At 46.3% G+C, this 24,937-nt stretch overlaps 2 long non-coding RNA genes across 4 annotated transcripts in view; both read right to left on the reverse strand.

Moving 5' to 3' along the window:
- Positions 1–2,354, reverse strand: part of LOC132250193 (uncharacterized) — a 46,130-nt gene extending 43,776 nt beyond the window's left edge. Inside the window, exon 1 of the long non-coding RNA XR_009461827.1 lies at positions 2,289–2,354. This is a non-coding gene — a long non-coding RNA (uncharacterized LOC132250193). The remainder of the gene's footprint in view (positions 1–2,288) is intronic.
- Positions 2,355–6,159: 3,805 nt separating this feature from the next.
- LOC109283011 (uncharacterized) lies at positions 6,160–20,136 on the reverse strand. Of its 3 annotated transcripts, XR_009459211.1 has the most exons (6): positions 17,901–20,136; positions 16,661–16,727; positions 16,440–16,553; positions 15,135–15,198; positions 14,713–14,747; positions 6,160–8,766 (listed from the first exon to the last, which is right to left on the reverse strand). It is a non-coding gene; the product is annotated as an uncharacterized LOC109283011 (long non-coding RNA). The 3 variants fall into 3 exon arrangements; XR_009459210.1 differs by having other exon boundaries at positions 15,135–16,553; XR_009459212.1 differs by lacking the exon at positions 16,661–16,727 and having other exon boundaries at positions 15,135–16,553.
- Positions 20,137–24,937: the final 4,801 nt, after the last annotated feature.

Raw genomic sequence — 24,937 nt, forward strand, 5'->3', positions numbered from 1 at the left:
TTGTGTCAAACAAACTTCATCTCCTTCTTTGACAAAGTCACTACTTGGGTAGAAAAGAATGCTGTGGATATAGTGTTTCTGGACTTCAGCACAGCTTTTGACAAGGTTCCACATGACTGTCTCATAACAAAATTGGAGAAACATAGTCTAGACAAAACTACTATAAGAGGGATAGAAAACTGGCTCAATAGCCACAAGCAAAGGGCAGTTAGACATGCAAAGGGTAGTGTATCCATGTCAGAATGGCAGGATGTTTTGAGAGAAGTCCCACAGAGATCCATCCTGGGCCCACTATTGTTCAAAGTGTTTATTAATGATTTGGTTGCTGGCACAGAAAGCTTCTTGAGCAAATTTGCAGATGACATGAAACTGGGAAGGACTGTGAACACACTGGAGGATGGAAGGGCAATTCAAAAGGATCTCAACACTTGGAAAACTGGGCTGATGCTAACAGGATGAAGCTTAATGCTGACAAATGCCAGGTGCTATACCTCAGGGAGAATAATCACAAATACAAATACAAAATGGGTAACACCAAACTGTATGGCATCACTCATGGGCCGAGTCTGGGGGGGAACCAGATTGCCAATGCGGGGATCCCCCCACGGCCAACTGCCAACCAGGAGGTGGGTCCCCCAGCGGCCGATCACCAAGCCAGTGGCAAAATCAGCTGGTGCTTCCAAGGGGTGCAAGGCGGATCTCAGGCCGCATGCAGCCACTACACATTGTCAATGGCAGCACTACAGGGAAGGATCTGGGAATCTTGGTAGATCACAGACTTACTATGAGTCTGCTCTGTGATGCAGCTCACAAAAGACAAATGCGGTTTCGAGATGTATTAATAGATGCATGGATTAGGCCTCATCCAAAATATTGTGTGCAGTTTTGGGCACCTCTTTTCAAAATCGACATGGAAAAGTTAGAGAGGATTCATAAGTAGGCAACAAATATGATTAAGGGCTTGGAAAACAAGTAATACAAGGAAAGGCTGATGGATCTAGCCATGTTCAGCCTGCAAAAAAGATGCTTAAGAGGTGATGTGATAGCAGTCTTCAAATGCCTGAAGGGCTGTGTAACAGGATGAGGCCCCAGGGTACCTGTGATGTGCCCTGGTGTCCAAATGGCATCAGCCCAACTCTGGTTCTAAGGTACCCTACCTTTAATTTTATCCTGCCATACCTTGGTGTAATTGATTGGGTTTTTAAAGGGAAGATGCTAAGGGTCCTAAAGCTAGCCACAGCTCTGCCATCTGCCAGTGAATCTCTTCTCTGAATCCTGCTAGCCTCAAATCCTGTCTTCATGTAAGATGCCCTCCCTCTTGGCCCATATATGCACCCAGGGCACCTATTGCCTTATGGACTAATTACATGGCTCCGACAACCCCTTACACCATGCCCATGCCTTGTAGATGTTGCCTGTCCAATCAGTCTCCCTTGTTGGGGCTTTGGCCCACTTGACCCCTGCCCTGTTTCTCTTACTGGGCCACTCAGCTCAGATCCACTGTGTTGGACCAGGCTTCTAGGCTCCAGCCCTAGTCTTGCTCTATCTGGCTCTAGCTTATCCCTTCTCAGGCTTCAGACCCCTGGCCCTGCCTCCACCCCTCTCAGGCACTGGGCCCCTGGCCCCTGTCTCTACTCCATGGGCCCACTGCCTTCTTGGGTTCTGGACCCTTTGGCCCCAGGCTCTGCCCCTCTCTGGACTCACTGCCCTCTCAGGTTCCAGGATCTATCCTCCTCTAGGCTCTGGGCACTCTGACTACACCGTGAGGCTCTCCCTCGTAGGGTTCAAAGTGATCACATGTCCCTAGGGCACTAATGGGACCTCCAAGCCATCTCTCATAGTTTCTTCCACAAACCACCAATGAAACTCACACAAAGCACATAAGCCCTCTGGTTCTAACAAAACTCCCAGCCAACCCACTGTCTGCCCATCTGCTTGTCTTGGATCCTATCCACACTACACCAAGCATTCAGTGTTTTACTGGTACATTGGCAGGCAATCCAGCAGTCAGCAGAGTCTCCAGCTGCAGCTTTCCAAGGCAGGAGCTCCTCACTCTGTGACTAGCAGGGTCAGATTACCTGCTTGCTCTCAGGCACAGGCTTTGAAAACTCTGCCCTATCTGTTCATGTGACTCTATGCAGACTCACAGGAGTTTCCCCTCTGCCTGATGACCTGCCTGCTCTCTCTACTGGAACTGAGGTCATTGATCTGCAGCCCCTTGTTTCTGTTCAGGGCTGACTCCCTGACTGCCCTTGCTGCATTTTACAGCTCTACTCCAGGTGAGTTACCTTCCTTTAGTCATCTTCTCCCTCTGCCTTGCACCCTGGGCTGTCTTCTGGCAGCTATTTCAGTGGCAGCTCATTTGTTTCCTAACTGCCAGTCCTATCTGAGCCAGCTCAGCCTAGCCCTTTTCCTTAAAGTAACAGGAGCCTTTTGACCTCCTATTAGAGGCTACCAAAAAGGAGAGAGAGAACAGCTTTTTTCTCTTGCTGCAGAGTGAGATGCAGACCAGTGGCTTGAAGTTGCAGCACACTAAGTTTACATTGGGGTTCATGAATAACTTATCCATTCCTAGAACTGTGGAATAAACTGCTTAGGGAAGCTGTAGACTCTCCATCACTGGAGGTGTTCAAGAAGAGGGTGGACAACTATTTTATTGCACTCCTGAATGATGAGTCTACTGTGATACCACCACTGAGTCCATCCCTCAGCACCCTGAAGGGGGATCTCTTCTAATCACCCCTATCCTACAAGTCTGGCAGGTCATCAAGGAAGCCAAGAACAACAAGGCTGATGGACCAGATGGCATACCTACTGAAATCAACAAGGCTGATATTGAGGAACTGGTACTGAGATTCCACAAATTTATTCTTCAAATTTGGAACGATGAAGAATTTGGTGACCTGAGGAATGTCAACATTGTGACTACCTTCAAGAAAGAAGATAAGGTTCTGCGTGGGATCTATCACGGTAATCCTCACCCCGCCTCATGAACCATCTTCTACCTCTTGCTAAGGAAGTCCTGTCAAAATCTCATTGTGGTTTCTAACCATTCCATGGGCCTATTGACATGATCTTTGGTGCCTTCCAGGTCCAAGAAAAGTTTTGGGAACAACATCAAGTTCTGTATATGGCCTTCATTGACCTTATTGGGCACGTCCACACAAGTGCACACGTGCCTCTTACCCCACCTCAAACCCCTTTGAGGTGGGGCAACAGGCACATGTGGGAACAAAAAAATGTTCCCCATGCTGCCCTGAGGCAACCAGAGGTTGGGTCCTCCAAAGAAACACTCCAGCTACCAGAGCATCTCTATGGTTGCCACTTGTTGGTCTAAGGACATAGGCAGACAAGGTTCTTTGGGTGAATCTGATATCTTTTATTAGACCAACTTAAATAGTTGGGGGAAAAAATTTTAAGCACGCTTTCAGGTTTAAAAACCCTTTGTCAGGCTGAGGAAGTCTCTGCAGTTGGTGTGTGCTCTTCCTGGATGAAATGAATAGTAAAGAAGACAGAGGCTGGGCTGGTATGCATGCAAGATAGGCAGTCAGTGAAGTGGATGTTACCCGAATTGAGTAAAGCATCGATTTCACTTCACTGGAAATTGTGTGTGGGTGCCTGACTCTTAACTCCCAAAATAAGTGCTCTACTCCCAGTTTAACTATTGACCTGAGATCTTGTGGTGGCTAGAGGAAATGCAATGAGGACACTTTGAAGGTATATCACAAGAGTAATGGTCTTAAGTTTCAGTAAGGAAAGTTTAGGTTGGATATTAGGAAAAACTCTCCCACTGGAAAGGTAGTAAAGCACTGAACTAGGTTACCAGAAAAGGTGTGGAATCTCCAAACTTGGAGGTTTTTAAGATCCAGCTAGACAAAGCCTTGGCTGGGATTATCTAGTTGAGGGTGGTCCTGCTTTGAACAAAGGATTGGGCTAGATGACCTCCTGAGGTCCCTTCCAACCCTAATTTTCTATGATTCTATGATTCAAATGAAACAGACACTGACATCAAGAGCTGGGAGGAGCTGACTACCAAATAACTCCAATGGTGCCACAACTTCAACCAAGCAGCAGTCTGTTTTGAGGTAACGTGCCTTGCCCAGAAAGCAGAGAAGAGAGAAAGAAAGAAGGAAAAGGAGAGGAACCCCAACCTACAGCCTATTCTCCCACATGGAAAGACCTGCAACTTCTGCAAACGTATCTGTGGCTCAAGGATTGGATTCTTAAGTCATCAATGGACCCATCAATGTTCTGTAGTAAAAATCGCCCTCAAATCAAGGGATTGTGACCTCCTCTGACAGTCACTGGTCAGGATTGATCTAACCATAGCTATGCCTACAATTGGTTCTTTCCATGCTTCTGGACTTCGCTGGTTGCCACCTGGGGCTAGGAGGGAATTTGCCCTCCTGCTCCTTTCTGCTACATGTGTCAAGGCTTCCTCAGAGGCATTATTTATTGGCTGTAACCAAGGCTGGGGATTTTGACTGGGGTGTGCCAGTGCTCCTGCTGGGATTTAAACCTGAATGTTCCTGTCTTGTGGGTCTAGGGGATTCCACTCAGGGTCAGATCAATCATCATATTTGGGGTCAGAAAAGAATTTTACCCCACAGTCATATTGGTATGGACTGTAAGGGGCGGGTTGTCTCCCTTTGTAATAGGGAGCATGGTCCTCTTCCTGGGATCTCTTGAGCATATATTAACAACCTTTCAGAGAAACATGACGTTGGTTGTCATGGTTCCCCTGCTTTACCTGTGGCAGATTGTGTCAGGGTTTATGGTAGTTTAACTCAAAGATTAGGTTATGGATTTATATATGTTGGTTTAGATAGAGATGATATTACCTCAGGCAGGGGGTTGGACTAGATGATCTATAGAGGTTCCTTCCAGCCCTGCTTCTCTATGATTCTACAGATTCATAGATGTTAGCGTCAGACAGGACCTCAGTAGGTCATCGAGTCTGACCCAGTGGTCTGGGCAGGAAAGAGAGCTGGGGTCAGATGACCCCAGCTAGGTGCTTGTCTAGTCTCCTCTTAAAGAACCCCAAGGTAGGGGAGAGCACCACCCCCCTTGGAAGCCCATTCCAGATTCTATGATCTGAGGGGGTGTTACCCTGTTGGGTCAGGCCAACTCTTAGGATCTCAATATTGCACTGTTAGACAGGAGGGCATGGTGTACAATTGCACATGCACACACTCAAAAATCAATTAGGTGCATACACACACACTAGGTGCATACACACACTCTAGGTGCAGGCACCCCCACCAGGCGTGCGTGCACACACTACCAATTCAGGCACATACACATCCAAAATTACCAGCCTAGAAAATGTACACCTATCACCAATTCAAGCACCTACACTGACCAAAAGAAATTAGACCTGAATCAATTACCAATACCTACACACCCAATACACATACACAGATCACTAATTCGTATATCATGCACACAGTGACATATATGTATATCACTTCACATACATACCACTCACCTACATATACACACAGGTGAGTTCCTAACTTGGGTGCTGTGGTGTGTATGTATTTGCTTGGTGTACTTGGGATACCTGGGGGAAGGTTAAGGTAAGAGAGAGTGAAAGCGTAGGGGGTGAAAGTTGCCAGGACTGGGATTAGAACTGGTAGACTAGAAAGAGAGCTGGACTGAAGAGCTGAGGCTTGGGGTTACTTTAAGTTACTGCTGGTGGAGACTGAGATGAAAGTTGCCAGTGCTGGGATTAGAACCGGCAGACTGGAGGGGAGCTGGGATAATTTAAAATTAATTGGTGTTAATTGAAAGCAGAAAGCCAGCACAGCAAAGGAGCAATGCCGGGGAGAAGCCCAGAGGCTGGAGAACACAGAGAGAGAGAGTTAAAGAGAAGGCAGAGAGAGATAGGGATTGGGAACAGGTGGCAAGAGGTAAAAAGTGGCAGGACCAAGGCTGAGAGCCTGCAGAAAGCAACAGGGCTAAGAGTCTGCAGAAAAGGGACAGAGAGGAAGCAAAAAGTGGTGGGAGTAAGGCTGAGAGCCAAGAGGGAGAGAGATGGAGACCAGAATTTAAGATAGGGAAGGGACCGGGGCTCAGTAAAATACAACCCAACTCAGGCTTACAAATGATAGTGGTTTTATTGAAAAGGGGAGATGGTGACACAATATTTTATTACACACACACACACACACACACACACACACAATGGCAGCAGGGGTTAAAGAGGCTTGCTGCAGGGGCTGAAGTCCAGGAGGACAGAGATAGAGTTCAAATTGGAGGAGGAAATATGCAGGTGATATCTACCTATCCCAGACTGAAAGTGGGTACTCAATGGCCAGTCAGGGTCTCCTTCAGCTCGGTGTTGTCCAGAGGTGGGTGGATAGGTGGTGTGACGTGGAGCTGGTCTGGTCCAGATGGAAATGGCGTTCCCAAGGAGTCAGTCTTCACTACCACTTTTTATGGGGCAGACTACCTATGATCTCCTATGGGGAGGGCAATGTCAGTCCTGTTCCAGAGGGTTCCAGGTGTTCTTACTGAGCATGTGCAGCCTGGCACACTAGTGGGTTGCCTCATCTTTTGTGTCTTGAATGCTGAGGGTGGTTCCAATGGCTGGGTCATTGGCCCAGGTATTGGTGTTGTTAGTTCTGTCATTCAGAAGGAGCTATTTTTAGACCTACTGCCATTGTCTCTCAAGCACCCTCATTCATCCCCATTCATTCAGGAACCAAGTTACATAGGAGGGGTAGTATGAGTCATAGGTTACACAACCGGGCATGGGGATAAGATGGAGGCTTGACATTACAAGATGGCAACTTGACATGACTTATGCTAACTTACATATATAGGCCTAAAACAGTAATCACATAATATAAAAGAAGTAAAAAAATCAGTACAAACATAATAATTATCACTTATAAAACAGTGGATATCTATATCAAAATAGCAGGGCACTTATTTGCAGAGGGAGAGAAATAAAACTTACTACCTAAAATAAAATGTTAAAGCTTATCCTACATCTTAGCTCACTTACACTTATCTATAGGGAATAGAGAGGGAGAGACAAAGTCAGAAATGGTTGAGGAAGGGGAGGGAATGCATTTTAAAAGAAAAAAAAAAGAAAAATTGTGGGTTTTGCTACAGGGGAAAAAAATCAGCTGGAAAACATTAATTTCAAAGCTGGGTCAATAAATCAAATCTTTAGTATACTTGGAAACTTATTTTACTCTCTTAAAGAAAGAGACAAAACACTATATTTCCCTCTGATACTATTGTTGCCTGTGCAGTGATATTATTGCATTGTGTTTCTATAGTTATAACCAGGAATCCGGGTTTTCAATTCAACACAGAAAATTGCAGGAAAACATGGATTTTCCCCTTATAGGGAGAAGAATGTGAATTTTCCCGTTTTAAGGGGAAAAAAAAAAAAGCAGGGAACGGGCAGGTTTTCCCTTGCATGCTGGCAGAGTTCCATCCTGCAAAGGGCTGGGGGCAGCTCCTGCAGCTCCCTCCAATTAAGCCTGGGGGTGGGGTAGCAGATTTAGGCCCCCACAGTGAAGGAGGGAGGGAGTAGGACAGGGCCGGGACTGGGGCTGAGGGTGCTGCCCAGCTGGGGCAGTGCATGAAATCAGGGCCAGGGCAGGAATGCAAGGCTGCAGGGTCTGGCCGGGGAGTGGGAGGGGAGCCACAAGCAGCTCATTTGGGGGGCAGCAGGGGAGCTGGCTCCCTGCTGCCACACACACTCCCAGGGAGGGAGGCATAGGGGGAGCACATGCCCCCCAGATTTGTGCATGGGGCAAGGGTTGATGCAGGCTGCCCAGTGTGGGCTTGGTGCTCCCTGCCGTACTGCCCTCCCCCCAGGGGCTCCTCAGCAGAGTGGGGCAGGGAGGTCAATGACACCGGTAAATGACCAAATTAAGGTGCGTGCATGTGTTCGGTTTGTTGCAACAAAGGAATACGCTGACAGAACAGAACAGAACAGTATGACAACCACAGGGAAATCGGTCAACAGTACCTTGCAATGAAGAGTCATCAGAGGAAAAAAAGAATACAAAAGGAGAGATTTCAGAGCAGCAAAAAGTCCCTGAGGGGGGATCAGGAAGCCACTGATATGTTGTGGGTTCAGCAACAACACTTTGGACACTCCTGTGTTGAACTAACAGTTATTTATTATTATAACTCTCTGGAATCATATCCAGGGTGGATCTTAACAATTGCATCAATATATGTATACAGATCTTATACATGCTCTGTCTCTGACTTGACCCAGTCCAGTCCTGTGGAGAGAGAGGAACCAAGAATGCCTCTGGCTCCTCATGGCAGAGAACATGGAGTCCCCAGTACTGCAAAACTGCCACAAAGTAAAATGAATCTGCAGTGCTGAACATGAGGGCTTTGGCCTTAAAAGGACAGTACAAGGATGACACAATAAGACACAACACCCACCATGGACAGAGGGCACACCACCAGCCTGTCTCTTGCACCCCATCAGGGTGGGGAGTGGGCCTCCGCCCTCAAGCTCCAAGGCTGCTGACATCTGACATTGAAGAAAGAACCATAGGGTGAAGCTCCCGTACTGGCCAGATGTACCTTTCCTATTGAACTCTAGGACTAGTAAATATAGACCAGGGGTGTTATTTCTTTTGCCTTGCCTGCATTACTCCTATCAGCTATCTCTGTGTATCAAAAGAACTGCCTATTGTTGAAAAGAAGTCGTGGTCGATCTGAGGGTTTGGGTCCTAGTATCTGGGTCATAAATCCAGTGTTGACAGAGGGAGCTCTGATTCTCTATGATAAAAAAAAAAAAATCAAATCCCCAAATATATAGGTATTTAGAATTTATTTTATTATAAGCTTCCACATTTCATTTAAATTGTAAATTCATCAATAAAACATATCAGATTCACCCAAAGAACCTTGTCTGTCAATAAAACATTGTGTTCAATTGGTACCTGTATATATAGTGGCGTTTCATTTTACTCATGGAAGAACATAGATTTGGGGTTTTTAAATCTGATAATATGGGATTTTTGTAAAATCAGAGAATTTGCTATTTTTAAACACAGAAAACCAAGACCCCTGGTTATAACTAACAATAATGTAATGTAATTGAGCTAAATTAATTTAAAGAGATTATCTGAAGCTGCATGCTACCATCTGTCACAACCCAAAGTTGTGATTTTTTGTTTTGTGTGTGCTTCGGCACTGCTAAATTATTTTCCCGCTAAATTGCAGCTTCTTTGCACGATAGAGTTTTCTGCTGCAGAAGAGAACCCCGGTGCAACGGAGAATTTCCCGCCAATTTGTAGCTTTCTTTGCATGGTGCATTTCTTTTTGCATCTAAGAAATGCTCGGTGCAAAGAGTTCCCGCCATTTGTATTCAAATTCGAGGCACATTATTGGTTCACGTTAAATTATGTATACGTGGCGGCTAGCGATTGGCTTGCTAGCCATATAAAGAGCTTGGGTGGTTTCTGCCCAAGTTGGAGAGAAATCAGTTGGAGAGAAATTGGAGGACTCCACGAACATCAGGAGGAGGAGACTTCACGCTGTGTGAAGATCTCTAAGCACTGCAAATCCTCACGGACCCAACGCGTTTCTTAAAAGGCAACGGAGGCCTGACCAGCCTCTAGCCTCTCCCCGTCGCCGATAGATTCCTAGACTTATCCCTTCCTGCACGAGAAACTACCGAACCCACGGAGCTTCAACAACTTCGTGGGAAAGAACGAACTTGTCGTAGTCCTCTAATGAGGATTTAAGCAGAGCTGTGCCTGGAAACTGTCCAGCCTACACCACAACCATCTTTGGTGTAAGTAAACTATCTTTAAATCAACCACTACACGTCCGTGGCTAATTCTAGCTCGCCCCGGTCTTGACCCCGCGTGCCCGGGCTGCTGGCCACAGCCCGCGTGCGCAAAGATAACCATGTTACTGCTGGTTATTGTTTTATGAAGGCTCGTGCACCTCTGAAAGAGAAGCAGAAAAAACAGAACCTGGCAAGAGAATATGGTGAATTAAAGCCAAGAGCATATAGCAATAGGAACATGGCCCTGAGGAAAACAGAGTGTTTTTTGGCCTAAGTAGGTCTGTGCAAATAAGAAAAGTCAGAGCTTTGATTCCAAAACTGCCAGACAAAAAAAGGTTCAGAGATTAGGATACCCATGCAAAATATGGGAGACAGTAGTTAAATTCCTCCTCCCACAGATATTTGAACCCATTCTCTCCTTCCCCTTCCATCCTTCCACACCTCCCTCCCCCACCCCTTCCAGAAGAGATCCCTAACCACCAGGTTGTAAAATATTCATGGTTGAGGTTGGGGGAAAGGAGACATGCAGTAAATCTCTCCTGCTGATACTGTTCCCCTTTGCATAAACAAATATTTGCTGGCGCAGGGATGGGCATTCAAGCATCCTAAATCCCAGGTGGGAGCTCCCTCAATCTCCTCTATTGCAGCTCTTTCACATTGCACATCAATATGCATTAAGCCAAACAGACAAAACAAAACAGAGTCTACAGCCTAGCAGTTAGATCATTCACCAGGGTTGTAAGTGTCCTAGAACACGGGATTTCCATCCCTGCTCCAGTTACAGTGAAATATCATCCACAGAAGAGAGAGTCAGGTGTGCATATATGCTATCGAATACTGTGAGGTGCAAGATGTGGGTTCAAACTTCCTCAGGCAAAAAACAGAATTCAACCCATGTCTCCTGCATCCTGCAAGAATGGACTAACCACTAAGGTACTGGATAATAGGCAGTCAGCTCTTCTCTCCCTCGATCCTTCCTCCAAACCTTTCCTGCCAGCCAAAAATAATTGAGTGATTTGGGGCAAAATCATGAATAGCTTTCAATCAGTTGAAACAGCATTTTTAGGTGAATTTACAATATGGCAAAAACAATGTGACCGGTTCTAGGATTAAGTGTTGAGTAAAAAGGAGTTTAGAATTCTGTGCAGAGATCATTCCTTATTTTTTGTTTTCTGATGTATTCAAGGAAACAGAGATATGTAAATAGGACTGCAAAGAAACAAGATCATCAGTTTCTCCTCTGAATGAAAACAACCTACAGAATCCTGAATTTTGCAAATTTAGGAGAAATAGATTTGCTCTGAAAAAAGATTAAAAGGCTATAATGACAAGTTCATCTTGCTTTAATACGAAGACGTTTAAAATCAGTTCAATTGTTGAACAAGAGTAAAAAAAAAAAAAAAAAAATACTAAAATTTGGTCCAACAATCCCAAGTAAATGCTTCCTACTAAGTAAAACTATAACTTCTAAAGAACAGGCAAAGACATTGGGCTAATTTGCATAGTGTATTCTTTGTCAAAGTCCAGGGTCAATACTTGCTAAGGAAAATGAAATGCATGCTTTTATTAAAGGATTCCAATCCAATAAAATCATTTAAAAACTCTAAATTTTACAGTTATGGCATGACTCATTTCTTTGACTTAATGTGGAATTATTTACCTTTCAGCTGTTTAGCCAATTAAGTTTAAGGTCACCCTTACAGTTCAATGGCCAAAAGGCCAAAAATTATGTTCTTGGCAATCATTTGGTACTTGTCTTGTAATTGGCAATCCTAGCTGGGCAGTATAGAAGTACAGAATTCATCAGCAGCTCTCATAAACGTAGTAAAAAAAAAAAAAAAGAGCTCTTTGAAATCTAGGGCATTCACACTCTATTGCTCTCAGTTAGATAGCTAACTATGTGCTTTTGAGAAGAAATGTTCTGTTCTTTTCAAACTGGTTCAATTTAGCTACAACAGACAGGTACATTGGAAGATTAGATTTTCTGTCATGACTTTGGTAAGCAAGCATGAAAAGTATCAGAGAAAGCAAATATTTTGCCGTATTTATTCTTACACGTACGGTATTTAAATCATTTAAAGTTCCTGGCTTTTAGACCAACTTTAGCAAAAATATATTCCCCCAAATGATTAATAGTCTACAGGCACAGCCATAGCTTAAAGGGACATTTCTCAAGGATGGTGCACCAGAAAGTTGCCCTGGCATGCGATGCAAGCACACACAGTCACATAATGTTTTTCCCTAGCTAGATTTGTCTGCAGATAAAATTGTCCAAGAGAGCATATGTCCCACAGATTTCTTTTTAGCCTGCCAAGGAGAAAGGAGCAGATGAGCAGAATGCAGAACACAATTCAAACCATTCACACACCTGACAACCAGTCCATTGTCGGCCTGTTTGTAGAATTTAAATTTTAAGTCAAATTTATTGGGATTTTCATCTGGAAAAAATAAGAGTTTTTCATTTGATAGCTATAATGAAGCTAGAAATTGAAAAGACATTCAAAAAGAGAGAGAAAAGGTATTTAATCATGCAGTCCATTTTACTGAAAATATAAGTAACATTTTACAGCATGTTGTCCTATATTTTCTCTGATCTAGTTTCAACAGTTCAGAGTTATGGGACTTTCACACCGATATACATTCTAGTGATAAATACATGTTAATGTTACTAAGTTTTTTTCCTTCAATTTAAAGTTTCTGTAATTCTTCCCACTTCCACAATCTCCAAACTAAGTAATTCTCATCACTGTCAATAATATCATCTAGGTTTGAAAGTTATCACCAAGGTAAAGTTGTAGGCTGGGTTAAACCCATTGATACTAAAGCCAAGTACAGAACTTGCACTTTTACTAGTATATAAATGATCAGGAATTGGTCTATACCCATAACAGAAGTTCGGCAAACAAAACCAGTTTATATCCGTGACAGAACAGAAGTTCAATGCACAGACTGGTTTAAAAGTGGCAGAACCCAGTCTAAAATTCTCAGAAACACACACACACTCCTGCCCACTAAAGAGCAAATGTGTATTCTGTTCACTACTGATCTAAACTACACTCCTTACAGAAAACCACATAACTTAGATTGATTCCACCTCAGGCTTTTTGAATGTCTGTACCTAGCTTAGGAGTTTTATTTGAGTAGTAAAAATACATTAATCTCCTGCCTAAAACCAGGGAGCTGAAACATTGTGAGGCTGGCCATAAATTTGAACTATGTGGATAGAAGGATACCTAGGAGAAAGAAGAAACACCACAGAAAGATAGCAGCAAGAAACACCAGACCCAGATTGGTTTTTTGAAAAAGCAGATAGTGGGTTTGGGGGTTGAATACTGGCTTACAGAGGTCTGGGACTATAAGCAAAGAAAACATTTTACACTTGATTCCTCCTGAATTCAGGAGATCAGGACTTTTTTACTTTTCTACACACACACACAAGACTGTATCATAAAAACAACTAAGAATCATCCATTTCCTCCTAAAGGAAGGAATGCCCAGAGGACTCAGAAATTTTTGGCAAGAACTATCAATACATTTATGATGAACAAATATGTTGGAGAATATATTAACAGTTGATGGTTTGCTATACAATTACAATTTATATTTTGAATGTTATTTTTGAGTTTGTGACTGCATAATTCATCTAACACAATACACATATGTTTAGAAATGCATGTGGCCAGATCCCCAGGTTGGGTTAATCAGCCAAGACTGATTTTATTGAAGTTACACTGATTCATACCAGTTGATGATCTAGCCAATACCTCCTGAAAATTCAATAAAGCAGTATTCAGAAAAAAGAGTTACCTACTATTGATGCAACCCCATGTAATTGTATTAGCATTAATATAGTCAGGCATAGCTAGGCTGTTTCAGAGATACTTTCAAGTTGGATAACAGCTTTAAGTCACCTAAGTGTTTGTAGGATGAGATCAAAGGGATCTTGCACTACTGACTACCTTTGCTTCTACTTGAAAGCAGTAGCTACAGTCAATTACAAATTGCATTTCACAAAAGGAATACGATAATACCTGCTATTTTAACTTGCATAACCTACCATATTTGGTGTGCACCTTGGTAAGAAAATGAAGGCAATCTAGTTCATTGGAAAAGGCCCCCAGGCCCTGACATATTTTTTCCTTGTAATAATAAGGTAAATCTACATAGACCAGGGGTGCTCAACCTCTGGCCCATGGGCCAAATGCAGTCCACAGAGGCATCCCATCTGCTCTATGGGGCTTCCCATGGGGCAGAAAATTTGGTAGCAGGGAAGCAGTGGCCATTAATACAGTCACTCCCCCCACCCAAATTCCCAAACCCCAAGCCCTGCACAGCCAATCGCAGCCAGGCCATTCACCCCTGCTTACCCCCATGCCTGCAGAGCTGGGTTAGGTTGAAGGCACATCCCCTTTTCTCCTGTGGGGTTGAATTGAGACCAGGCTACACTCCCTTTCCCTGCAAGGCCAAGCCACGCCCCCTTCTACCCTGCAGTGTCAGGTTAGGGCTGAGCCATGCCCTCTTTTCCCCCACGGGCCAGGTTGGGGCTGAGCCATGCCCTCTTTTTCCCCATAGACCCAAGCCAAGTCCCCTTTCCCCTACAAGGCTGGATTGCAGCTGGACTGTCTCCCTTGGTGTGGCCAGATAGTGAAATCTAGCAGTAAAATGCAAACTTTTTCCTTGACAGTCAATAGTAAGGCTCTTAAGATATGTGATTTTTAATCATAGATTTAATAGATTTCATAGACATTAGGGCTGGAAGGGACCTCAGAAGATCATGGAATCCAGCCCCCCCGCTCGAAGGGCAGGAAGACAGCTGGCATCCATCTGACTGTGTAGGCATCAATGCTGCAGTTTCCTAGTTTTTTTATGAGAATGGGGTGAGAAACAGAGTCAAAGGCCTTCTTGAAGTCCAGCTAGATGACACTCACCTCAACGCCTGCATCCAAGGACTGTGTGACCTGGTCTGAAAAGGAAACAAGGTTAGTCAGGCAGCATCGCCCACAATGAACCCATGTTGTTTGCCCCTGAGCATTACCTCCCATGCTGGGCCCCCACAGATGTGTTCCTTGATAATTTTCTCAAAGGTCTTCCCAAGGACCGAGGTGAGACTAACTGGCCTGTAGTTACCCAGCTCATCCTTTCTCCCTTTCTTGTAAATGGGGACCACACTGGCCCTTTTCCAGTCCTCTGGGACCTGGCCAGAGCACCATGAGTGCTCATACAGCCATGCCAGGGGCCCTGCTATGACCTCTGCCAATTCCCTCAGTACCCTCAGATGAAGAGAATCCAAGCCTGCTGATTTATACACATCCAGCCCCTCCAAGAGTTCCCCAACTAGATTGTCCCTTACCCAAGGCATAGCATCATGTTCCCTGAGCCTGTCCATAATCCAAGTGGGGGAGTTGTCCTGGTCCCTGCTCAGAAACATGGAGGCAAAGAACTCATTGAAGAGATCAGCTTTTTCCTTTGCTGCAATCACCAGATTGCCATGCCTGTCCTGTAGGTGCCCCATGTTACCTGGTGCCTTCTTACTCCCTGCGTGTTTAAAAAAGGACTTCATTCTGGTCGCCAGCCCTAGTTCCGTCTCAGCCTTGGCCTTCCTAACTGCCTCCCTGCAATCATGAGCAATGGAGGTGCAATTCTCCTTGGTGATTGCCACTTGCTTCTACTGATTGTATGCCACCTTTTTTGCCCTCAGGCCCTCCTGGATGCCTTTACTGAGCCAAGGTGGCTTTTTAGCACTCTTGCCTTCTATGGTTTGCATTGGAACTGACTTCCTCTGAGCTCAGAGGATTGTCTCCTTAAGGAACAACCACTGGTCTGGACTTGTATCTCATTGAAGCTCCAAGTCCCCAGTGTCTCTTTTAGTAATCTCCTTAGCTCACTGAAGCCAGCCCTCCTGAAGACAAGGACTTTTGCCTTACTGCTTGCTTTCACCACCCTGAGCTAGATAGTAAATTCCAGCAGGCAATGGTCACTAACACCTAGGTAGTCGAGCACCCACAGATCCCTCACCAGGTCATCACCTGTGGCAAGGACCAAGTCCAGCAAGACATTTACTCTGGTGGGATTATATACCTCCTGGGTTAGCTGGAGGTCCTGTATGCAGGATAAAAACTTATGTAAGCATTCAGATTTGGCTGACTGATCCTCCCAGCAGATGTCTGGGTAGTTTAGGTCACCCATGACAACCACATCCCTTGTCCTTAGAGCTTCCATGAGCTGACCTGAAAAAAATTCTAGGTCCAGCTCATCCCCCTGGTGAGGTGGTCTGTAGTAGATGCCCACTATCAAGTCCCTTTCCCCATGACCCCCTTGCATTCTAACCCAGAGCGCCTCAGTTTGCCCCTCTTCTGAACCCATCCTGATCACTGAAGATGTGCACTTTAACATAGAGTAGGGAGAAAAGGGGAGGTGTGTAGCGCTCTCATCTATACAACCTATAGCCCTCAATGTCTACTGCCCAGTCATGGGTAGAATCCCACTAGGTTTCTATAAGCCCAAGCAGGTCTGCGTTTTTGCTAGCTAGCAGGAGGGCGAGTTCCTCCTGCTTATTCCCCATACTTCTAGCATTTGTGTAGAGGCAGTTGAGACCTCCTATGGGTGTTCATGCTGCCCTCTTGTACCCAAGTTAGCCCGGGCCCTTGTCACTTACCTGGGTTGTTCCTGCTTGTGTCACCTGGTTTGATGTTGAAGTATCCTCCTGTACCACTGCATCCCCATCCTCCAATGAACTAAGTCTAAAGCTCATTGTACTAGATCAGCCAACCTGGACGAGAAAATACACTTACATTTCGGGGAGAGATGTAGCCCATCCTGCCCTAGCATGCCTCCTGTGCGGAAGTGCGGGTCATAGTCAAAGAATACAAAACCCACCCAGTAACGCCAGCTCTGAAGCTGCCAGTTGACCTCTCCGATGCAGGCCTCATGGCACCATCCATGTCTGCTCACCAAAAGAACAGATGAGAAAACCACCTGTGCTCCTGTCTCCCTAAGCTTAGCCACCAGAGCCTTGTAGTCTCTCATGACATGATCCAGATTACTCCCAGCTGTGTTACTAGTGCCCACATGGATGAGGACTGTAACAGGGGGTCTTCTCAGAGCCAATTTTACATTTGGCCCACCCACCTGTTTCTGGGCCAACCGCCCACCTTCCCAACTGCCACACCTTTTTGTTAATTAATTAATTATCTTAATTAGGTGGGAAGCTGCCCATTTCAATGCCAGGGGGTGCTATCTGCAGCTCTGTACCTCCCGTACACCACAGCTTATGCCTTGCAGATGGTATCCATAGTTCTTACAGTCACCGGCCCCCATACTGGGCCCCAGAATTCTCCAATCAGGACACCTCTAAGATCCCTCTATTCAGGCAGCCTATCCCACCTTCATTCAGGCTACCTAGCTCCCTGAAACTAGTTCCCCTCTCATGTGTGGTCCCCCCAGGACCTTCAGCCATACAGGCCCTGGCCACTTCCAAGGCCAATTGGAAACCCCCGGCCCTCCTAGCTCTGGGCATCCCTCACGGTGGGCCCCAGGCCCTTTTGACCAGTCTGGTTCTGGCCCCAGCATTGACCAGTCAAGAGTATTCTACATCAGGTCTCTAGTCCCACTCTCTCTCTGGGGTCTGCCCTCTGGACCCTACTAGCAGGTGACCCACACAGTTATGGAATCTGGGGTTAAGGTGCCCTGACCCAACTTTCACACAGGTGGTAACTGGTCTGGCATTTCCTGGGGGCTCCCATGCTACTGAGAGTCCCACCAGGCCACCCAGTCCCAGCAGAATGCAGCTTTAAGTCATGCCCATTACCAGGAGCCTCCTAGCCATCCCCTACAGCTCCTTCTTTACCTCCAGGATGATACATGAAGCCTTGCAGCCAGACAATATTGCTGCCTGACCTGCTAGCAGGGAACTGCCCTGTTTATATAGGCAGCCAGAGATCTAAAATGGCTGCCAAAATCAAGCACCTGCTGGCTGCTTGGCTCAGGTCTTAAAGTGGCAGGCACAAACAGTGCCCTGCCACAAGGACCAAGGGGTAGTGATCAGAGGGCCGGATGAGGTCTGGGGTCATCGCCATGACATCCTGAATCCGAGCTCCAGGTAGGCAGCAAACCTCACATTCCATGGGGTCTGGGTGACAGGTGGGTCCCTCCATTCCTCTCAGGAAGGAGTCACCCATGACAAGGATCCGGCATCTCTTCTTCTGGGTGCTCTGGCATCGCTCAGTCTGCACTATGCATGGAGTGGCATCGGCTCCTCTGGAGTCATCCTCGCCTGTCTCTTCCTCCAGTGCTGCCAGGGCCTCATACCTGTTCTCCAGTTATAACGGGGGGAACAACACTGTGGCAGCATGAGTAGCCCTGGCCCTGGTGGTAACCATTTGCCATACCACTGCATTGGGTTCCTCCAGGGGTTCCTTTCCACAAAGTACTTGAACCTGCAGACAACAGACATACCTGTCAATTTCATCCTTGGCAGCCCTGATTCCCCTCAGCCTGCTGACCTCCACCTGGACTTCCCTCACCTGCCCTGAAGGTGGGCAGATGTAGGATAGACAAGGGAGCTCCCACTCCCCACCCAGGCTGCAGAGGCCCCACCAGGCAGCCCTCACAGACAGGAGGGGAGAGTAGCTTTAACCTCCCTGCAGGCTCCATCTGGATGGAGGCCTCAGAGAAGCCCTGGGCAGGCAGTATCACTAGGGTTGGGTCCCTGGCAGCCCAACATGTCCTTACCATTATTGTAGAGTGAAGTGTTTGCCTCTCTCCCCTGCCAAAGTCTCTGACCTGACTTCTCCTGCTTGCCCACCTTGCGCAAATGCCAGTGCACCCTTACAGGGCACACCTGTTTGCACACTCTGTTTACATGTGGCTCCCTGCTCTTCTTTTTAAATGGGATCTGGGGGCTTTACCTCCAGATCCACTGCAGCTGCACCCACCCCTGCACCCTGCTTACCTTTCAGCTGCTGTTGCTGCCACCACTACTGATGCTGGTCCCAGGTGAGTGTGCTGAGGGCACACGTGCACTCACTGCACACATGTGCCCACTCCTACTCCCAGTCCTGACTGCTGGATAGTTCTAGGTACTTCCCATCAGAAGCACCCCAGTCCTTTTAGCAGCTAACTCTCCCCATTGACTGTATGGGAATGCAGGCACCTGATAGCAACTTTGTGGTTTACTGTCCTGGAGCCAGGCACATTATTTCTAGGTGTTGCAATGTCTAAAAGGAGACCCCTGTGGGAACAGTCTGGATCAGGTCCTAAAGTAATGAGCAGCTTGGCACATGCCAAGAGGCAAAATTTTAAGCACCTTTACAGGAGAAATGTAGGTTCCTAGTAAGGCTTTTAAAGCGGCATTGAGGATCTCATTTAGCAATTAGAGTGGCTCCAAGAGACGCTCTAATTAAAGTTCCCAGAGCATCTTGTGTATCAGCATCCCCATGCTGAAAAATGGTGGTGGGGGCACTTTAATAAAAGTTTATCAAACTAGCTTTAAAGTGCCCCACTGCCATGAGATGCTGGAGTTTGCTGAAGTTCGGTAATTACCATACTCCAGCAGACTTCATAGAATCATAGAATCATAGAAGTAGGGTTGGAGGGACCTTGTAGATCTTCAAGTCTGACCCCGTGCATGGGCAGGAGGAAAACTGGGCTCAAATGACCCCAGCCAAGTAGGCATCAAGCCTCTTCTTAAAGACCCCCAGGGTAGGAGCCAGCACCACTTCCCTTGGAAGTTGGTTCCAGATCCTAGCTGCCCTAACTGTGAAGTAGTTCTTACGGATGTCTAATCTAAACCTATTCTCCAACAACTTGTAGCCATTATTCCTTGTTATCCCAGGGGGCGCTAGGGGAAACAAGGTCTCCCCCAAACCCTTCTGGTCCCTCCTAGTGAGTTTATAGACGGTCACCAGCTCCCCCCTCAGCCTTCTCTTGTGAAGGCTGAACAGGTTCAGGTCCCATAGCCTCTCATTGTAGGGTCTGCCTTGCTGTCCCCAGATCATGCAGGTGGCCCTCCTCTGGACCCTCTCAATGTTGTCCACAACCCTCTTGAAGTGGGGTGCCCAGAACTGGACACAGTACTCCAGCTGTGGCCTCACCAGTGTCACATAGAAGGGGAGGATCACCTCCTTGGCCCTACTTGAGATGCACCTGTGGATGCACGATAGGGTCCGGTTAACCCTGCCAACCGTGACCTCGCATTGTCGGCCCATGTTCATCTTGGAATCAGCGATGACTCCAAGATCCCTTTCTGCCTCCGTGCTCTCAAGGAGGGAGTTTCCCATCTTATAAGTGTGCTGCCGGTTACTACTGCCCAAGTGCAGCACCCTGCACTTGTCAGTATTGAAACGCATCCTGCTTTTGTTAGCCCACCCCTGCAACCTATCCAGGTCTTCCTGCAGTCTTTCCCTCCCTACTAACATGCCCACCTCACCCCAAATTTTGGTATCATCAGCAAATTTGAACAGGTTGCTTTTCACCCCGTTGTCCAAATCACTGATAAAGAAATTGAATGGTGGGGGCCCAAGGACCAAGCCCTGGGGGACTCCTCTGCCCACTTCCCCCCAGGTTGAATATGACCCGTCCACCACCACCCTCTGAGTATGACCCTTTAGCCAATTTGCAATCCATCTGACTGTGTGGGCATCGATGCCACAGTTGCCTAGTTTTATAATGAGGATGGGGTGGTAGACAGTGTCAAAGGTCTTGCTGAAGTCCAGAAAGGCTACATCCACGGCGACACCTGCATCCAATGCTTTTGTGACCTGATTGTAAAAGGCAATCAGGTTGGTCTGACATGATCTGCCCCTAATGAAACCGTGCTGGTTGCCCTTGAGCATCATCCCCAATGCCGGCCCATCACAGATGTGCTCCTTGATAATCTTCTCAAAGAGTTTGCCCAGGATTGAGGTAAGACTGACAGGCCTATAGTTGCCCAGGTTCTCCCTCCTCCCTTTTTTAAAGATGGGGACCACATTGGCTATCTTCCAATCATCTGGTACCTGGCCCAAGCACCACGAGCGCTCGTAAAGCCATGCCAAGGGCCCTGCAATAACCCCTGCTAGCTCCCTCAACACCCTGGGGTGGAGAGCATCTGGACCTGCTGATTTGAGCATGTCCAGCCCCTCCAGAAGCACTCTAACCCGGTCCTCCTCAACCTTAGGTCTGGAGGCATTCCCCTCAAGTCCATCTTGAATCACGGTGGGGGAGTCCCGGTTCCTGCACAACAAAATGGAGGTGAAGAATTTGTTAAAGAGGTCTGCTTCCTCCTCTGGCGCAACCACCAGATTCCCCGGCATATCTTGCAGGGGCCCCATGTTTCCCGGTGCCTTCTTCATCCTCCCTATATATTTGAAAAAGGACTTTTTATTATCTTTGATCTTGGACGCTAGTCCTAGCTCTATGTCCTCCTTAGCTTTCCTAACAGCCCCCCTACAGGCCCGAGCAGTGGAGGTATACTCCTCTTTGGAGATAGCCCCTCACCTTCCACCAGGTGTATGCCACCTTTTTGGCAACCAGGCATTCCTGGACATCCTTGGTGAGCCAAGGGGGCTTTTGGGCACTCTTCCCCCCCTTGCTTCTTGTTGGGATCGTCACCCCTTGGGCCTTGAGTATCGTCTCCTTAAAGAATGACCACTCATCTTGGGCACTGAGTTCCCCTGCCCTCGAGAACCCCAGCTTGATTAATTGAGTCTGCTCTGACATGCTGTAATTACAGCATGTCAAACCAGCCTTGCTGCATGTGTATAGGCAGCCATTGATTCCTAAATATTGGATTTAGAGACTGAATTTGGCAGGCAGGCACCAAGTCCCTTTTGTGGGACCATTACATTTGTAAGTAGTTCCACTGATTTCAACTGGACTATGAAGGTTCATGTGAGGTGCAGTGTCAGAGCAATTAAATTGATTTGCAGCAGCATCAGAGGCAGGAGTGTGAGCTTCACTCTGGATATGAGCCACAGGACACCACCATTAACCTTGCTGTAAATGGGTACCTGATCATTTGCCCTGGGAAGTCAAAGGCAGCTAAACATGATGCCGGTTATATTACCCTCTAGTGTACCTTGGCTAAAGAAAGTGGTATGCCTTAGCCACAGTTTCTCTATGGGCCTCAAAGTTCAGGTGACTGTTTTTCACTCATATAAATAAAATTAAGCATGGGTATGAGCATTTGCAGGATCAGGGTCTTACTGTTGATTTTTCTTTGAACTAAGCTCTTAGTCCCCAATTCTATGAAGAAAATTAGGTGGGTTGATACAAACTATTTAAGACTCAAGTAGAATGAAGACCTAGGTATTCAGATGACAGAATCCCAGTAGAAATCAGCAATTCAGAATATTTGAACATCTACAATTGATCTCAAACTTCATTTTATACAGCAAAAGATCTTTTTCATCTTCACAGGGATCCCTCTAAATGTGTATATATACATATATATATAGAGAGACAGAGAGACAGAGAGAGAGAAGTTAGAGAGGCAAAACTGAATCACATGTTTTGGTCATGACCTATTATCAATTGTTTTTGGAAAGGAACTAGAGTTAATGTGGCTTTGAATACAACACTCATACTGTTGGCATGTATGTGGCATTCTTGGGTATGTACCTGAGGAGTTCAAATTGAAACTTTCCTAGATTGCAGTCTTATAACAGGTCATACTAGTAACATACAGAATTATATAAATGAATTGGAAAGGTAGGACATCTGTAAAAAGGTCAAAACCTGGTATGATGAGATAGTGCAGCTGGCATCTATGGTAGGGTGACCACCCATCCTTAATTGGGTGGGTCAGTCTCAAATTGTGAACATCAAGTCCCAGTTCCAGGCTAGCTGAATCCAGGAGAGTTTTTTAAAGGATTCCCAGTATTGTGCAGGGATCCAGATTTTCCATTCACTGTGGAAAATGGCAGGTTTCCCCTTGCAGGCTGGCAGAGTTCCAGCCTGCAAGGTGCTATTTGAGGCTTGGGAGAGCAGGACACAGGGGGTACCACGTGCATGTGTGGTCGAGAATACAGCCAGCCAGCAGTGGAGAGTAGCTCCCTGCAGGTAAGTCTGTGGGAGGGAGGAGTCATGGGAGGCAGAGATGGACAGACTGAGGCCCCCATAGTGAGGGAAGGAGTGAGGTAGTGGTGCTGCCCAGCTGGGGCAGTACATGGGGCCCAGGGCATGCATTCCTGGGGAGGAGATTTATGGTGCATGTACCCCCACAAGATTTGTCTATGGGGCAGGACAGATGTGGGCTGCCCACTGTTGGCTTAGGGCTCCCTGCCTTGTTATCCTTCCTCCAGGGCCACCACGGTGGTAGCGCAGAGTTGTGCCCCCCACAGCTGCCAGGCAGGCAGGGGGTGCCTTGCAATGGTGGTGCAACTGGCACAGGGTTCCTGGGGAGAGGGCAGCAAGGAGCCCCGAGCCTACAGCAGGCAGCCCACACCCTCCCCTGCCCCACAAGGGCTCTGCTCAGCTCTACTCTGGCTGTGCCACTGGGGGGGGGGGAAGGCAGGCATGTATTCCTCTTTTTCATTTTGAAAAGGTGGTCAGTAATATATGGAGTGAATCAGAACTGCTATGAAGTAAGCAACAATTTGAAAAAAGTTCCTAGAATACTCTGATATCACAATTATTACTGCTTACATGCTTCTTTCTTCATCTTCCCATCTTTCCTCTTCTTTTTTTTATCTCTCTTTCTATTCCCCCTACTGATTATAACACACATGTAAGTTATTTAGGTTGATAGATGAAGGGAGGGGTGTGAGTGGCCGGGGGGGAGAAAGAAGGAGTGAAAAAGAGGCAGGGGTATACGGGTTAGGGGGAATAAAAGAATGAAACAGAAAAAGAGAAAGAGAGGGGAAATTAAAAGCACTAGGGCCGTGTGAAACTTCGGGAGCTGATTCAATTCAAAAGAGATTTGGCCCAATTTGGCAACCGAATCTCCAAATCCAAATTGAATCAGGAGACCAATAAAAAGGTCCATATCAATTCAAAGATCTCCAAATTGATTCAGAAAAGATTCAGAAAGCTTCGGAAATTTCGGGCAGTCCCCACTCACTGCCATGCCTCACCTGGCCTGGTAGGAGGCGATGAGTTCGGGGCTTTTCTTTTTCTTTTTAAAGAGCTGGGGATGTGCGAGGCAGCCATTTTGGGACCAGGAGAGCGAGCAGGGAATGGGGCCTGTCTGATTCAGAGATTCGTCCGACTTGGCACCGACTGAATCTCTGAATCAGATTTGGCCGAATCAATTTGGGACAGTGATTCAAATCACCAAATCAAATCACTGCCCCCGAATTGCCCCAAACCAAAGCAAATCCTACCCTCTTCACACAGGCCTAAAGAGCATCCCTCGAAAGGCAAAAGATAAAAAAAGGCAGACAAGCAAAAAGGAAAGAAAGGGAAACAGTAAGAGAGAAGCTGTGGAGTAAATAAATGCAACTCACAGACAGAGAAACCAGAAGTAGGAGGGGGAGGGGACAGAGAACAGAGAAAAAGAAGACGAAACACTACAAAATGCAAGAAAAAAATCAGAAAGGGAGGTAGACAAAAGCAAGAGACCTTTAGACAGGTGGGAGTCAGAAAAGAAAAGAGATAAGAAGCCAGGGAATCTTACACTCAAGATCACCCCATGCAGCTCCAAGCAAACCTGGTCTGAGGCATCCAGGCCTCAGCAGAAGGAAGGAAGGAAGCTTGCTTTACATTACTTCCTATGTGCAGAACTCATGAAAACCAAGGGTGTTTTATGTGTGGTATTTTTATGGTATGTTGTGCATACACAAAAAAAAAGTACTTGTACCTGGTTTTGTAAGGGCAGTACCCCAAGTTCCTCTGAAGTGCAGTTGTATGCAAACTCTAGTAATCATGCTACTTAGCTTGAGCCCCAAACTTACAGTTTTGTTAGCGAGGAGGACTGATTCTACATCACACCATTGACACCAGAAGGAGTCAGCATGACTCTTCCTCTTGCTCTGACTCCAAGAGAAGTCAGTGTGAGAGAAAGAGTCAAATTACATGCAAGAAAGATTGAAGTCTTGAATTTCTCTCTGTCCTATGATTTTCATTCTCTGTATTAAATAATTCCAGAAACTTAGCTCATATCTTTAAATATTAGCATGGCTGTTCTGCCAGTGTGCAATTGCATCTTATCATGTGAATAAATGATTAATTTAAAAT

The sequence above is a fragment of the Alligator mississippiensis genome, chromosome 1, assembly GCF_030867095.1.
Source record: "Alligator mississippiensis isolate rAllMis1 chromosome 1, rAllMis1, whole genome shotgun sequence".
NCBI classification, from domain to species: domain Eukaryota; kingdom Metazoa; phylum Chordata; order Crocodylia; family Alligatoridae; genus Alligator; species Alligator mississippiensis.